This window comes from Micromys minutus (genome assembly GCF_963924665.1).
Source record: "Micromys minutus genome assembly, chromosome: 7".
Taxonomy (NCBI): Eukaryota; Metazoa; Chordata; class Mammalia; order Rodentia; family Muridae; genus Micromys; species Micromys minutus.
The window spans coordinates 15,847,473-15,864,014 of NC_137976.1; positions in this window are offsets into that span (position 1 = coordinate 15,847,473).

A 16,542-nucleotide genomic window follows, 5' to 3' on the forward strand; every position below is an offset into this window, starting at 1 on the left:
TTTAGCAGTCTTCTTATCTTTTAAAATAGTTCATTTCCCCTTGAATAGAAACATTTAAATGTGATTGTACTTATTGGGTTAGGGGTGGGCGCTGAGAAAACTCACTTAAAAGACAAAAGCTTTAAAAACCAAAGTTTTATTTAGAGTTCTCAGGGAGGCACTCATTTTGGAATCTGAACCTTGTCCCAGATAGGAGAGGGCACAGCATTTTTAATGGGTTTGAACACAAGCTGGGGGGAGCTGCAGTGTTATCCAGTATTTTCGACATTACCAGTTAACCAAGGCAGTATTTATTGGATACTGTGTTGTGTTCAGGGCACCTGCCTTCAAGATTTTTAATTCAGCTTGTGCTGCCATGTCCCCTACTGCGCTCAGTCCCACTATTTTAGAATGCTAAGTGAGCAAATGAGTAAACCAGCTGCATGTAGGGTATAACAGGCAATTATATATATATATATATATATATATATATAATTTTATAATGTATGCACCTCAGTTTAGATAACAAAATTCAATTTTCTTTTAAAGTTAAGTGCCAGTCATGAAAACATTTGGAGAAGTGGTGCTCATTCCTTGGCCTGGAAACATGAATTTGTTTCAACAATGGCAGCAAGACAGATAAGATTCACATTTGAGACAAACTTGAGGTGGCCTGACTCAGACAACTATTTGCCACAGAAACTATTCAGCTATGGGGAAGTCCCCAACTCTCCTATGTCCTGAGAACCTTGAATTTCCTTTCTCTCTATGATTAAATGTAACCCAACAACAAACTGGTAATACTTAGAATAAGGTGCTTTGGCTTGTTCCCAACAGTACATGCATGTAAACTTGCCTCTATTCCTCTTCCCAATTTTCAAAATCCAGATGAGAAATCCTAGATTTCAGTCTTTAGGTGGGATGAGAACAAGAACATTTCAGATAAGATGCATGTCAGTTGTAATAAGAGGTCAGTCAGCTCCAATCAGTAGCTCCTATAAAGATGACCTGAAAACAAGCAATGTAAGGGGAGGGGGAGAAATAGGTACAGTCTAGAGAACAGTTGGAGGTAAAGGAGTCTCCTTAAGTCTTTTTCCATCTGAGGAACTAGAATTCTGCCACAGTTATTGTTTGCCATAAAACGTTGTCTCACAGGGATAATAGTCTTTCTATATGGAGATGAATATTAAAAACTATTACACTTGAGGTCTAAGCATGTTTGACCTTCAAATGTAGACATACTCCTCGCATACGGTTTGTAGAAATCTCCTAAATGAGGTTGACATTTTCTTTACTGTAAGAGCATGTTACGTTCCCTACAGTCCCTGTGGCCCAGGAGTTTAACCTATCAGCAGCAACCTTGTTTACTGTACATCTTATGATTTCCTTATGTCTTTTTTATGGTAATTAGGATGTTTTTGTGCTTCTGTTCTGTTAGTTGTAAGAAGTGTTAACAGAGAAAAACTCCAGAGGTGGTTTTGCATTTGATAGTGAACTTCATCTTAGCACTTCTACTGTATGTTTATTTAACGAACTCCTGTTTCAAATAGTTTGTCTAGTACCTGCCATTACAAGAATATCCTACAGTCTTCCACCTAAATAAGTTTTAGGCCATCATTAATTCATTTGTAAATGTTTTCAAATGAGAGGCTTGAGTTATACTGAATGCTGAATACCTGGTTCCCATCACTAACTCTCTTGAAGTTTTAGTGCTGACCAGAGATATGATTTTGTATGTAACATCTCAGGCTGCACAAATTTGTTAAATCTCCCGCTTATTACACCAGAACCTGGTCCCACATACTCCTGTACATTTGCATTTCTTAGCTTTACTAAGGAAAATGGGAGTGAGTGATGGAAGATCAGCTGGAAGTTCGGGGTTCTTGCAGCTTGAAGTAAACAAAACAGACAGAGAAACAAAGGAGACCAAGCCACATAATAATGTCAGAGACCTGAGATGTGCGCATTAACTCTTGGATGAATAGGATAATTTTGTCTTTCCTTCCCCAAATCTTCTCTTTCTTCCCATCAGAACAGTTCAAGAAGTCATTCACCTTGTACCCCACTAGTAAGACTAGCTAAAAACATACTAGGTACTAAGTGCTATGGCCCAGTTTTTATTGCAGGTTACTAAGATCAGTTTTACTTTGTATCCTGAATGTTAGAAATGATGAGCTACTAAAGGCTGTCTTGCATAACTGACTTGTATAGATGGTAAGAATTGTGTTTTTTCAAAATATAAAATGCTCTAAAGCAACTTCTATGAAAGGCCTAGGAATAATTATTTTTAAAATCAATAGGGAGATTTAATAAATATTGGGTTCCTGGGGCTACTGTATAAAGAAGCACAATTTAATCATTTACAGTACCAAAAATGTCTGAGTCAATATCACACCAGTCAGAATGGCTAAGATCAAAAACTCAAGTGACAGCAGATGCTAGCAAAAATGTGGAGAAAGAGGAGCACTCCTCCAATTTTGGGGGGATTATAAACTGGTACAACCACTCTGAAAATCAGTCATGTGATCCCTCAGAAAATTTGACATAATACTACCCAGCTATACAACTCCTGGGAACATACCCAAAAGATGCTCCAACATCTAACAAAAACACATGTTCTACTATGTTTATAGCAGCCTTATTTATAATCCCAGAAGCTGGAAAGAACCCAGATGTCTTTCAACAGAGGAATGGATACAGAAATTTTGGTACATTTACATATTGGAGTACTATTCATCTATTAATGATAATGAGTTCATGAAGTATCTAGGCAAATGGATGTAACTTAAAGCTATTATCCTGAGTGAGGTAACCCAATCACAAAAGAACGCTCATGATAGGTAGTCACTTTTAAGCAGATACTCATCCAAAAACTTGAATACCCATGAATCAACTCACACAAGTTATGAATTTCAGAGTGAAGGAAGGGCAGAAGATGGATGTCTATTCCTTCTTAGAAGGAAGAACAAAACAGTCATGGGAGGAAAAAGGGATAAATAGAGGATCAGGTATTGGAGAAAAAAAAAATCATCTAGAGACTGCCTCACCAGGCGATCCACTTCATTTGCAGATGCTAAACTCAAACACTATTGCTGATGCCTACTAGCGCTTACTGGCAGGAACATGTTATGGATGCCTCTCCAGAGGCTTTGCCAGAACCATACCGATATAGAGGAGGATGCTTGCAGTTAACCATCAGACTTACCAGGAGGACCCAAATAAAAGAGCTTGAGAAAGGAATGAAAAAGCTGACAGGCTAAGTAACCCATAGGAAAAGAATATTATCAACTAACAAACTGACCACAGCTCTCAGGGACTAAAACACCACCCAATTAGTTCACATGGAGTGACCCATGGCTCCAGGTTTATGTGCAACAGAGAATAATATCCTCTGGCATCGTTGGGAGGTGCCTTTGGTCCAGGGAAGTCTTATTTTCCCAGTGTAGGAGAATGACAATGTACTGAGGTTGGAGAGGGTGGTTGGTAGAGGGAACACCCTCATGGAAGCAATGGGAAGGGGACTAGAAAAGGGTTTGGGGGAGGATTAAAATGTCAAATGCAAATAATATCCAATATAAATAAATAGAAGGAAGAAAAAGAAAGGAAGACAGAGGAGGCACAGAAGGCTGGCAAAGAACAGTGGTGGCACAGAACGTTGGCAAAGAGTGGTGGCTAGGTTGGCAATACTTGCAGGGTGCAGGTAACAGTAGAAGAAGCTTGAAAAATAGAACACAAAGGTGTTATCATAATAGAGTAAACCATTGTAATAACTTCCATAAATAGGTGAATGGCCTAATTATAAACATTTTAATGTTTAGAATAATGTCACAGCCTACATCTGCATCCTCAGTCATAATTTTGTAGTTATGAAAGTACAAAATGTGTTCCAAGACAGAGAACAATTCTTTAAATGTCCTCTTTTTGTTCATCCCATGTAACCATAATTTGCCCTTTCATGTGATTATATCGTAAGGTTCTCATAATAGGATGTATACTGTGATCTTAAGTGACTACACTTTGTCCTTAGGACTCCCAGCTTTCATTCCCATAAGGACTAAATAATTGTAGGTCAAGTTTCTCAGTGCACATGATTCAGTTCTTGCAAGCAAAGGTTGTGAAAATAATAATAAAAGAGCTTTTGCACATGGAACAGATGTCCACAATTTAATGAGTCAATTGAAAAGTGATATTTATGGATTGGTTTGACTACATCATGCTGCTATTTAGAAATATTAAGTATAAACAGAAGTCTCCCCCCTCCCCCCGATTGACAAGAAAACAAAAAGGCCACATCCCTAAGATCTTTCACATAAAGCCCTCCTGAAGGGAGTTTTGAACTTGACACAACATCCATAGAGACCTTAGTTAGGAGTATAGGGACAAAGTTCCAAAACAAAAATTGCTTATTTTGCTGATGTGAATAAGGAAATAAACTAATTTCATGCATTAACTGACTATCTATATCCGTGTCTGAACAAGCAGTAAAATTACAGTGTAATCCAAATGGGTTAAAGTGCTAAACTTCATTGCAATTGATTTGCACAAATGTGTTCATAGTCTAGAATGATAGCTTTGGGCTCTCTAAGGAAAAATAAGGATTCGTGTTCATATATACATGTATCTTTACATTTTATTTAGCATTTATATATTACAAAATTTCTGGTACCTATTATTAACGTTTAACTAAGTTCTCATTATATCTTGAACAATAATCATTTACATTCTTTGCCTTCTAGGCTATAGCACAGTAGGATTTTCTTGTTTTTTAAGTTGTTGGTTAGAGTAAACAGTAATGGAATTCTCTGCAAATATAAAGGATAAAGACAAAATGATTGTGGTCTCTGTAACAGAATTACCAACAGGTTTCCTAAAGGCTACGTCCTCTTGTGACATGAGGTAGAATAAAGTGTGAAAGGAGATTTAAACAAACAAACAAACAAAAAAAGAACAATGGAATCGCCATTTGAACAGAAAATGAACTTTATCTAGCTAGATGCTCCATATGTTTGAAAAACCATGAGTAGCTAGAAAGAAAAATACTGTAATACAGTGGGGAATAGCAGTGTTGTCTTCAAATTCCACTACCACCTTGCACACTTTGTTTATGGTTTCTTATTTAGAATTTTTTAATGTAAGTTTTTTTTGAAGGTCATTAGATTTTTTTTTTTGCACTTCTCTAATTCTTTCCCAGATATGAAAGCTGACCATCAAATCTCTGAGTGTAACAACAAATTAAGTTTCTTTTATCACCCAAAGCTTTACTTCTAATGTTTGCATTTGACTGGAACACAAGCTGAAACAAAAGTTAGCTCATTTGAGAAAGAGATTATTTGAAAAATGCCCTGTTTTATCTCCTGTACATTCTTCCATTTGTTCTTATAGACTTCTCAGATTATACAGTGATGCCTTTGTTTGTGAAACCAATGCATAGACTGGAATGGGTATCACTACACTGTTTCCTAGTACTACTAAGCCATATTTTAAAATTATTTAATAGAAATTAATGAAATTCATTTTTTCTAGTTGGAAAATACAGTTGGGAAGACAGCAAATGCATCAGTGAGCTAAAGTACTTGTCTCCAGTTCTAATGAACTAAATTCAATCTGGAACTCAAGAGTTATGAAAAAAAACTGACTTCTGCAAGATGTTCTTTCATTTCCACACTCAAACACTAGCTTATGTATACACACACACACACACACACACACACACACACAAAAACATACACACAAACACACACAGACAAACCCTCAAATAAATAAATGTTTCAAAATGCAAACATAATTTACCAAGTTTTTAGTACATGTACAAGCAGACTGTTGATGACTTCTGAATATTCTAGCCAAACATCTAAAATTTTGAATATTTCATTAATTATTATTTTTTATTTCTGCATTTATCAGATATGTTTCCTGAATTTAATGGTTGCCTTTCTTTTTTTTCCTATTTGGATCAAGTTACACTTATGGTGTCTTATGTGGCCTTTAGTAACATTACATTTTGAAATAATGCTGCAAAGGAGTAAGTACTATTTCATATATGAATCCATTATTACCCGCTTCTCTTGCTTGTATGTGAATTTCCCACAAATCTGTAAACTTTGAGTCAGGAATTTTTGTTTTCATTTTGCTGATGATTTACCTAATAAAATATATTCACAGCATTCTAGTTTTTAATTAGAGCAGAGTTGTCCGGTTTACAGATAAAACATCCAGGAAGGTTATAGCTGCTTCCTGTTCTCAGGATATGATCAACTAGGTAAACAAACTACTTCTGCGCTATCCAGTTTACATATAGAATTGTAAAACAACTCTGTTGAGTTAATTGTTTTCAGAAAAAAATCTAAGTCAGTTTATACATTGTGCAAACCAGAGAAGCACTTCTGGGAGCATTAACTGCTTTGCTTGGACTTTACCTGGCCATCTGTTATTGATTTTTACTGCCTGACTCAAAGCCTGGCCATCTGTTACTGACTCTGACTGCTTCCGACAGCTATGCAGAATATGGCTACTGACAAATTGACTTGATTAAATACCCAGTTTCCATTTCAGTTTCTAGTAATGCATACTGCATAATAGTTTTCTGGTTTATTCATATTGATCATACACTATGATTATTGACATATTAATATCAATATATTGTATATATGTATACTATGCCTGTATGCTATGAATACATGGAAATAAATTCACTGTGTATGTTTTTATTAAATTATATTTAATCTTTTTTTTTCACTCCAGGTTTCATCTCCCTCCTGGGCTACCTCTACCTGGTCCCCTCACTCCCCCCCACCATCTCCATGAGGATGTCCTAACCCCTCAACTCCCCAGTACACCAGACCTCTCAATTCCCTGGGGCCTCCAGTATCTTGAGGGTTGGGTGAATCTTCTCTGACTGTAAAAAAACCCGGCTGGTGTATGCTGCCTGGTTGGTTGTCCAATGTCTGTGGAATCTTGGGGGTCCAGGTTAGTTGAGACTGCTGGTCTTCCTACAGGGAGGCCTACTTTTCAGTTTCTTCCAGCTTTTCCCTAATTCAACCGCAGGAGTCCCCAGCTTCTGTCCATTGGTTGGATGCAAATATCTGTATCTGACTCTTTCAGCAGCTTGTTGCTTGTTTGTCCTTTAAGAGACAGACATGATAGGCCTTTTTTTTTTTTTTTTTTTTTTTTTTTTTTGTGTGAGCAATTCATAGCCTCAGTAATAGTGTAATAGTGTCAGGACTTGGGGCTCCCCTTGAGCTGGTTCTCATTTTGGACCTGTCACTGGACCACCTTTTTCTCAGGCTCTTCTCCATTTTTGTCTCTAAAGTTCTTTCAGAAAAGAATCAATTGTGGGTCAGAATTTTGTGCAGAATGCCAACCCCTTCCGTCACTGGATGCTGTCTCTTTCCTGGAGTTGGGCTTTAAAATTCTCTCTCCCAACTCTAGGCATCTATTTTTGTTTAGTTTTGTTTCATTTTTATTTGAATATTCTCTGCATTTACATTTCAAATTTATCTCCTTTCCCCCCAATCTCATCCTCCACCCCTTCCCTTGCCTCCATGAAGGTGCCCCCTATCTCAAGCACCCTCTCCAACTTCAGCACCTTGGCATTCCCCTACACTGGGAAAACAACATGCCTTGACAGTACCATAGGTCTCTCTTCCCATATATGCTAGACAATGCTATCATCTACTGCATATGCAACTGGAACTGTGGATCTCTCCATGCAAACTCATTAGTTGGTGTTTTAGTCCCTGGGAGCTGTGGAGGGTTTGGTTGGTTGTTGATATCTAAGGTCCCTCCCTCTGAGTCCTGAGAGTCTCTCTCCTTTTAGGTCTTTGGTACTTTCTAGAGGATCCCCTTACTTCCTTCCAACCTCCAAAAGTTGCCTGTTTCCATTCTTTCAGCTGGAGTGTGTTCTATGCTTAATAAAAATAGTTAATGTGATGTTAAGCTTTTGTTTTTTAAAATTATATCCTGCTTGTCTAGAAGCATATTCTTGTGTGGAATACTGTCAAATATATTTTGAATAGTTTTAAGTGACTAAAAATTAAAGCCAATGTTTGAGAACAATATTAATAATTATATAGTATATGTTTTAAAATATTAAATTTAGAGTTAACATAAAAATCCCGAAGAACATGAAACTAGGTTTGAGTAAATTGTGGAGAATCTAAATATATAAGTGTATCATAACCTTGAAATGTTAGGATCAAACTCAACTGAAATGATCAAACATTGTCTTTAACAGAAAAATGTTACTTTCCCTTTAGAGAAAATGAAAGAAATACATTATTTTATAGGATTCAAAGTATAAACCAAGTTAGTATAGTAAAGATATTTCAAAACTGAATAGTGAAGGAACAATTTAAACACAATAATTTGTAAAAATCGTCTCTACACTGCCTTCATTTCTTTCCCAGATACATCATGTTTCAAATTTGTGTTTATTGAGGAATGTCTAGCTTTTCTCTATTATCCTATTTTCATTTTGGCTGTTGTTCCAATGAGAGTATAGAATTCTAACTTCACTAAACGGAAGCACTTATATCAGAACTGACTGAGGTAATGCTATCTCACCCTCACCTCTTCAGAGTTTGATTGGATAGTCCTCAAAATTCTCAACAGTCATGTCTGCCTTAACAGCACATTTGAGATCCCAAAGTTCTCATTGTAATAAGGCAAATAGCCAATGCTTTTATGAACTAAACATAAAAAACCAAAAGCTATGTCAAAACCGTTGTATGTTGTGTCCTCAGTCATTACTATGTGATATGAGAAACAAATGCTTTAAGGCTACTCTGAACCTAATGTAACTTTTCTGTATGGCCTTTGTTGGTTTTACCTTTAAAATTTCTGGACCCTTGAGCCTCAGAACCAAGGCATGAGCCTGCTCTTAAGTTATCAACCAATTAAGAACATATACATTTAACCGGCTTAATTGGCACGGTTGTCTGTATCTTAGTCATGGATTATTGCAAAAATACATTATTCTGTGATTAAAAATACATTTTTCACACACAGAAACTGATCTAATATCTAAAATTAATCACTGGAACTTTAGTAAGATACAACTACTAATTATATACTGTTAAGCTTTTATTATTATCCTCTACATGGACAGAAATATGATATGATGCCTCATTTTCTCACTCTACATGGAACACATTCATTTAATAAAGACACTCAGAAAGTCGCAGATATCAGTAACAACATCAGTTGAACTATTTGTAATGTGCAGCATTTTATTTTATCAGTGTTTTTTTTTTTTTTTTTGTAGATTGAGTACAAAATTCATTGAAAACCTGGGTCACCATTATCAATACTAACATTTTAGCACTGTGATAATGGTGCCAAACCCAGACATTATTTCAGATGTCAAGAAGTGCAGGCTGACAGGAGCTTGATACCCCTGTTACCTGAGAGGCTCTGCCTGACAAATACAGGGACAGATGCTCACAGACAACTATTGTACTGAGAATGGAATACCCAAAGAAAGAGTTAGAGAAAGGACTGAAGGAGCTGAAGGGGTTTGTAACCATTAGGAAGAACAACAATATCAACCAGCCAGATCCCCTAGAGTTCCCAAACATGAAACAACTAACTAAAAAGTGACCTGTAGTTCCATCCACATATGTATCAGAGGATTGCCATGTTGGGCATCAGTGGGTGGAAAGACCCTTGTTCCTGGGAGGGCTTGATGCCCCCAGTGTAGAGAAATACCAGGGAAGGGATGTGGGAGTGGATGGGTGGATGGGACAGCAACCTCATAGAAACAGGATGAGGGAGGATGGGATAGGGGGTGTCCAGAGGGGAAAACTGGAAAGGAGATAACATTTGAAATGTAAATAAAGAACATATCTAATAAAAACAAATAGCACTTGCTGTTTTTCCTGAGGACACATGTGTTATATTTCCAGCATCCATGTTGGGCAGCTCACAACTACAAATGTCTCCACGTCCATTTGATCCCACACTATCTTCTTGACTTAACAGGAACCCAAACTAATGTGAGCAAACTCAAACACAGATGCACAGGCACACAGATACATAATCTAAAATTTTATATATATATATATATATATATATATGTGTGTGTGTGTGTGTGTGTGTGTGTGTGTGTGTGTGTGTGTGTATTGTATACATTATACACATTATATACATTTAAACACTGATAATATTTTCAAGATATTATTCTAGGTATTTTTCTTAGCAAGATGTTATCCTGTCAAATTTTCTTTGCAATTGTTTTAGGCAAATCTAAAAACAACAGAAAAAGGAGCGTGGAAAGTCTACAAAATGATGGTTAAAGGTTGAAGGCAGAATTTCACATCCATAAGATAAATATAATCTTCATTTTATTATTTAGACATGTTGGTATGAGTTTGCTTGCTTGTTGTCTGCTGTAGTGTTATGGTGTACATGACCCTAGGAGTATGTAGAAGTCAGAATAAAACTTCACTTGTTGCTCTTTGCCTAGTGAGTTGTTTGAGAGTGTCTATTGTTGTTTCTAACTGAGTCATACTATCTAGGGAGCATGAAAGCTTCTAGAAATTCTCCCATCTTAATTACCTATTTATATATATAGTGCACATATGTTCTGAGGATTTGAATGTGATTTTTATTCCTTGTGTAGCAAGATATTATCCGGATAAAACACCTTTTCAGCTATTTAATCTTTATCTTAAAGTAATATCAAAAATATCTTATGGAAACAAAGACATTCAACTGGAGGTCAAGTTCATTTAGGAAGCAGGATTTATATGTCAAGGTCAAATATGTTCTTTAGGATAAACAGAGAACTCCCTTTCACATTGACAGTTTTGTCTAATACCCTACAAGCTTTTCTTTTCCTTTATATCATTTAAAAAGTTTTATTTTTTAATTCCTATCACTGTCTTCATCTGCTCTTCTAAATGTAAAGAACGCTAATTAATCAACTTAAAACTTACAAAAAATTAATTTTTAAATAAGTGAAGGTATCACAGCTTGACGAAGCAAAAAATTTTTAAAAATAGTAATTAAAAGAGAATCAGTACTAATAAATATCCCCGGGTGCACTATATTTTTAAACATTTATGGACTTTGAAAGGAAACAGATGCTCTCTAATTATTGTTAAAGACTTACATTTTCTACCTTCTCTTAAACATTATTTCTTAACCTAATATCTAAACAGAAGTCCTCATCAAATGTGAACTCTAGAAAAAATATGTTGGTATACACTCCTAAAACCAAGTAAGTTAATTAACAGAAAAATGAAATAAAGTCATTTAACAGAATATTTATTTGATAGCAATAACTTAGTCATTTTAGGACCGAGTGTCTGTTTTGGCTTCAAACTGCAATGTGCCAGTACAGGAAGATCTGGAGCTTTGCCACTTGAAACAGAGAAGGTGTCAAGCCTATAAATTACTCTTAATTATCAAAAATAAAATGCATAAAGTGACTTTCACACTCTTGGGTATAAAACACATCAGTAATTCCCATTAGACATCCCCGTACAGCTATAATTCAATCACTTGATTTTACAGAGTCCTCGTGGTGTCCAATTTTCTTGGCCCACCTGCTCTTTTCTTCACATAACTCATTATCCCTCTTATTTCTTTCCCATCGACTCCTCAGTTGGCACATTTCCATAGCCTCCATTACACTTCCCAATAATCTCATTAAAAGAGTTCAGCTCAGTAAGTAGTGCTTGATCCATGAAGCTTGGAGCTGGCACCCCACTCATTGCCCGTGGTCCATTCTCAAGGGTTAGAGTAGAAATACGGTTACTTCTGTTTGCTGTTCAAGGGCTAAGTATACAGCCACATTATTAAGATCAATTATTGATCTCTTGATCTAGACAATGGTTTGCAACATCAGGAGAGTGTGAAAAGAACAATGATTTGCACACAGGTCATTGACTCAAATATCAAGTACCTCTTATATCAAAGGAATACAACATAAAACCTAGGAAAATTAGTATTATTTGCTGATTACATTCGGGTGTTGTTTAGCATATTAACAAAAACCTGTACGTCTCTTCAGACTTCAAAGTCACAAAGTCCTTATTTGCCACATAACTTAGAAATTAAAAGACACAAAATTTTCATAGCATTCTTTTTTTGTGAGCATTTTACATTTGAAGTGATTTATTTATTTCTCCAATTTCTAACATGTAAGAAAATCAGATATGTTTTTAAGTGAACATATTCTCTGAAAAAAAATCCACAAAAATTTTTAGTAGAGCATAGGTGTCAAAGCAGAGACCAAGCTCTTCTCCCTTCACATCCTCTTGTTAGGATAATTAGTGATTTCTGTCTACTTAGATGCCAGGTTTGCACAGGTATCAGGAGCAGTTCTCAGATGTGTCTATAAATGAGAAGGGAACAGATAGTATAAAAGGGAAGGAGAAAACTTCTTGAGGAAAGAGAACATGTGCACAGAAATGGTGGATGAAGTTCCAGACAACACTTCTTAGCTGGATTTAAAGTGTCTTCTATAAAACTTGAATTGTTTCAGTCATTGGGGTGCTCAGTTCTGAAAAACATTTATTTTTCTTGCACGACACATTTATAATTATTTTAAAAGTACATTTTTTTCACAGATTTCTTCTCTATAATACATAACAGAATTTCAATCTTCAAAAACGAAATTCACGTTTTCATTTCATCTCTATTTGCAAATTCAAGCAGCACATTTAATAGCCTATGCATTTGATCTTTGAAATGCAATGGGTTTCTCTTCCTGGGAGGAAAAGCAACTTAATGATAATATCATTTCAGCAGTTAAAGGTGTTAAAATATCCAGTTGCCTAGGTTTATTTCATGGCTCCCTTGTCAGTAATATGAAATGTACTATTCTTTATGACAATCATATTTGGCTATGTTGAGGAATTCTGGAAGTTATGTTATTACTCTACATTATATTTAACATGATTCCTATCCCATAATTTAATTAGTTGATAGCAGGGTTTTTTTTGTAGTTCTTGCTATTTGATTTATTTCCAGAAATCCATAGCCATCATTTATAAAACTTATCAAAGGGAAATTTGGAAAGGAAAATTCTAAAACCAACTTACATTAAAAAAAAAAAAAACAATTGTAAAACTGAACATTAGGATTCTTGAGATTTAATCACAATTTATAAAGTCTATGATCCATAAATATTCTTTTTTTCAATTGATAGCTCTCTCAAAGTAAAATAATAAGTACTTACTTGGTGGGCATTAAGCTCTGTCAACAGTCTATATAGAATTAAACTTATGAATACTTTACAACATAAGATGAAATTTCTAAACTCAGAAAATAGTTATGGTTCAATTTTGCTCCCCATTTTTAAAATACCTCTTATTCTCCAATAGATGTTTTATACAGAAACAATTTGACTTTAGTGAATTAGTAAATTGTTTTAATGTCTGGAGATATTATACTGTTATATTTGTTATTGTGTCCAGAATTTGGTGGGACTTTCTCTAAAAATTACTTGTTAAACTATAAAATTAATGAGCACATTTTTGCATGAGACAATGTATAATTTAAGACAATATATAAGTTTAGTGAAACATTTTATGAACAGCCATAAGATGACAAGAATTATCAGCTATAAATATAGAAACTAGCATCACTTAGTAAAAAGAACAGGAATGTATTATAACCAACAACATTCAAACTCTGATCACAATCATTCCAGAAAACTGAACTGACATGACATTGTGAGCATTAAAATCATACTTAAAAAATAGAGCTGACTCTGTCCCCACATTACTTTTAGAAAGGAGGAATTCTGAGTTAATATTTTTGACGTGGATGGGTAGCCCCATCCCTTAACTGCGGACAATGCCTATCCATTGATATGGTGTCTACAGATCTTCCCTTTGTTGGGTATTTCAGCTAATATAATCCCTGTTGAGTTCTGGGAACCTCTTGAATCCCTACTTGAACGTTCTAGTGGCTACCTTAAGTTCACCATCCCCACTGCTACAGGGACAAAGAGTGGAGCAAAACCTGAAGAAAAGGCCATCCAGAATCTGCTCCACCAAGGGATCCATTCCATCTGCAGACATCCAATCCAGATACTACTATGGATGCCACAAAGTGCTTGCAACAGGAGCCTGGTATGGCTGTTCCCAGAGAAGTTGTGCCAGAGCCTGGCCAATACAGATGCAGATGTTTGCAGCCAACCATCAGACTGAGCATGGGGACCATGATGGAAGAGTTAGAGAAAGGACTGAAAGAGCTGAAGGGGTTTACTACCTCATAGGAAGAACAACGGTATCAATCAAGCAGACCCCCAGAGCTCCCAGGGACTAAACCACTAACTAAAGAGTACACATGGAGCGACCCATGGCTCTAGCTGCTTATGTAGCAGAAGTTGCCTTATCTGGCATCAATGGAAGGGAACCTTTTGGCCTAAGCAGGCTCGATGACCCAACAATCCAACATAGAGAATGCTAGGGGGCTGAGACAAGAGTGAGATGAGATGGTGGGGGGGGGGGAGTATAGAAGCAAGGGGGAAAGGGAAAAGTGCATAAAGTTTGTGAAGGGGATACTGGGAAAGGGGATAACATTTGAAATGTAAGTATAAAAATAACCAATAAAAAGGAGTAAGAAATAGAGACCAAGATGACCATCAGCTCAAGTGATTGATTTCAAGTGTGGAGATTTCTGTTATATGCTTCTTAGAATCAGCAACCTGTGATGTTTTAACACTACCATTGTGAGTTGTAATTTTCAATTATTTATAAGCTTGTGGTTAGAATGGGAAAAACATATCCACATTGTCCATTGGCAAATACACATCAGGGCTTATCACTACACTATTCTGCACAGCTTAAGCAATAAAGACTAATTGGCAAATTTGGTGAAAATATTGGTATTTCTCCATAATGTTCCACAATAAAAAATACTAATATTTTTATCTCCTTTTAAAACATTTGATTCTTAAAAAGTTTCACCAACAGGACTGGCTAATCGTGATTTAAGGATGCGAAAAATTGAAAATGGCTTAGCCCCTCACAAAGAGCCAAAGGCAGTTATGGAATTTTGAGAACAGTGGAAATTAATCTACCCTAGATTCCTTATCCAATAATAAACTAGAATGAGCTAAAAACATATGAAAGAGGGGGTCTATGGGTGGGATGAAATAAAATGGAGAAAATTATATAAAATACATTTTTTTTCATTTTTTTTAAAAATCATTTAATTTGTTTACATTCCAGTCATTGCCCTTTCTCAGTTCCTCCTGCCACAGTTCCCCCATTTCTTTTCCCTCATGCCTCCAAGAGCATGTTTCCCCCCATCAGATTCCCCCTTTCCTGGGGCTTCAAGTCTCTCCATGATTAACTTTATCTTCTCCCACTGAGGCCGGACCAGCCAGACCTCTGCTACATATGTGCCAAGGGCCTCAGACAAGACCGCTTGCTCACTCCTGGCTGGTGGCTCAGTCTCTGCTAGCTTCTGGGGTCTGGGTTAGTTGAGACTGTTGGTTTTCCTGGGGTGTCAATCTCCATTTCAGCTTCTTCAATCCTTTTCATAATTCACCCATAGGGGTTCCTGATTTCAGTCCAGCCATGAATCCATGGCACATACCTAAACATAATAAAAGTAATACATAGCAAACTAACAGCCAACATTAAATTAAATGGAGAGAAACTAGAAGCAATCCCACTAATATCTGGGAAATGGCAATTGTACCTATTCTCTCTATATACCCCATATAGTACTAGGGGGTCTAGCTAGAGCAACTAGACAACAAAATAAACAATTTTTAAAAGGTGATAGGCTTTGTGTGTATAGCCACTATCATCATGGGTTCATATGTGCTTCATTCCCATTGGATTCCATTCCTCATTTCCTTGGAGTCCTCAAATCTTTCTGGCTTTTTTCAGTACTTTTACTTTCTCATCTTTAGGGCTTCCTGATCCCTGAGGGAAGAAGTGAATGGAGACAAGTGAGTGTTTCAAGATTTCACACTGTCTTTATATTGTCTAGATATGGGTTTCTCTACGTTTCACCATCTTCTGTATGAGAAATCTCCTCTAATGGCGGCTACAACATGGTATTGACCCACGAGTGTAGCAGAATGTACTTAGGATTCATTGTTTGCTCTGTTCCTTGGCAGAACATTAATGCTTTGTTGCCCCCTCCATCTATGGCTTATCATTTGACGTCTTGACTACCTGAGTAGTGTTGCATTCAAAATATCTATTTTTAATAAAAGTGTAGACAACAATGTTCATTGTCAACTCATCAATTTCAAATTAGTGCTTTCAACCAACAAAGACAATATTTAAGGAAATATCTACAGATAACTGACACAGCAACAGCATGCCTCATTGCATAATTCATCACATCTTTAAATAATTTATTCTAAAACTGTGATAAGGTCTTGTTCATAGAAGCCACTACTTCTTTTATTTGTTTGTAAGCTTTTTGTGGGTTTGCATAGTGTGTGTGCATGTGTGTGTGTGAGTGTGTGTGAGTGTGTGTGAGTGTGTGTATATCACATGGAATGCTAGCTGAAACCAGAATAGAGTCTCTTTTGTTTTTATTTCCTGCCTTTTTTATTTTTGCTTTGATACAGGTCTCTTATGGTTT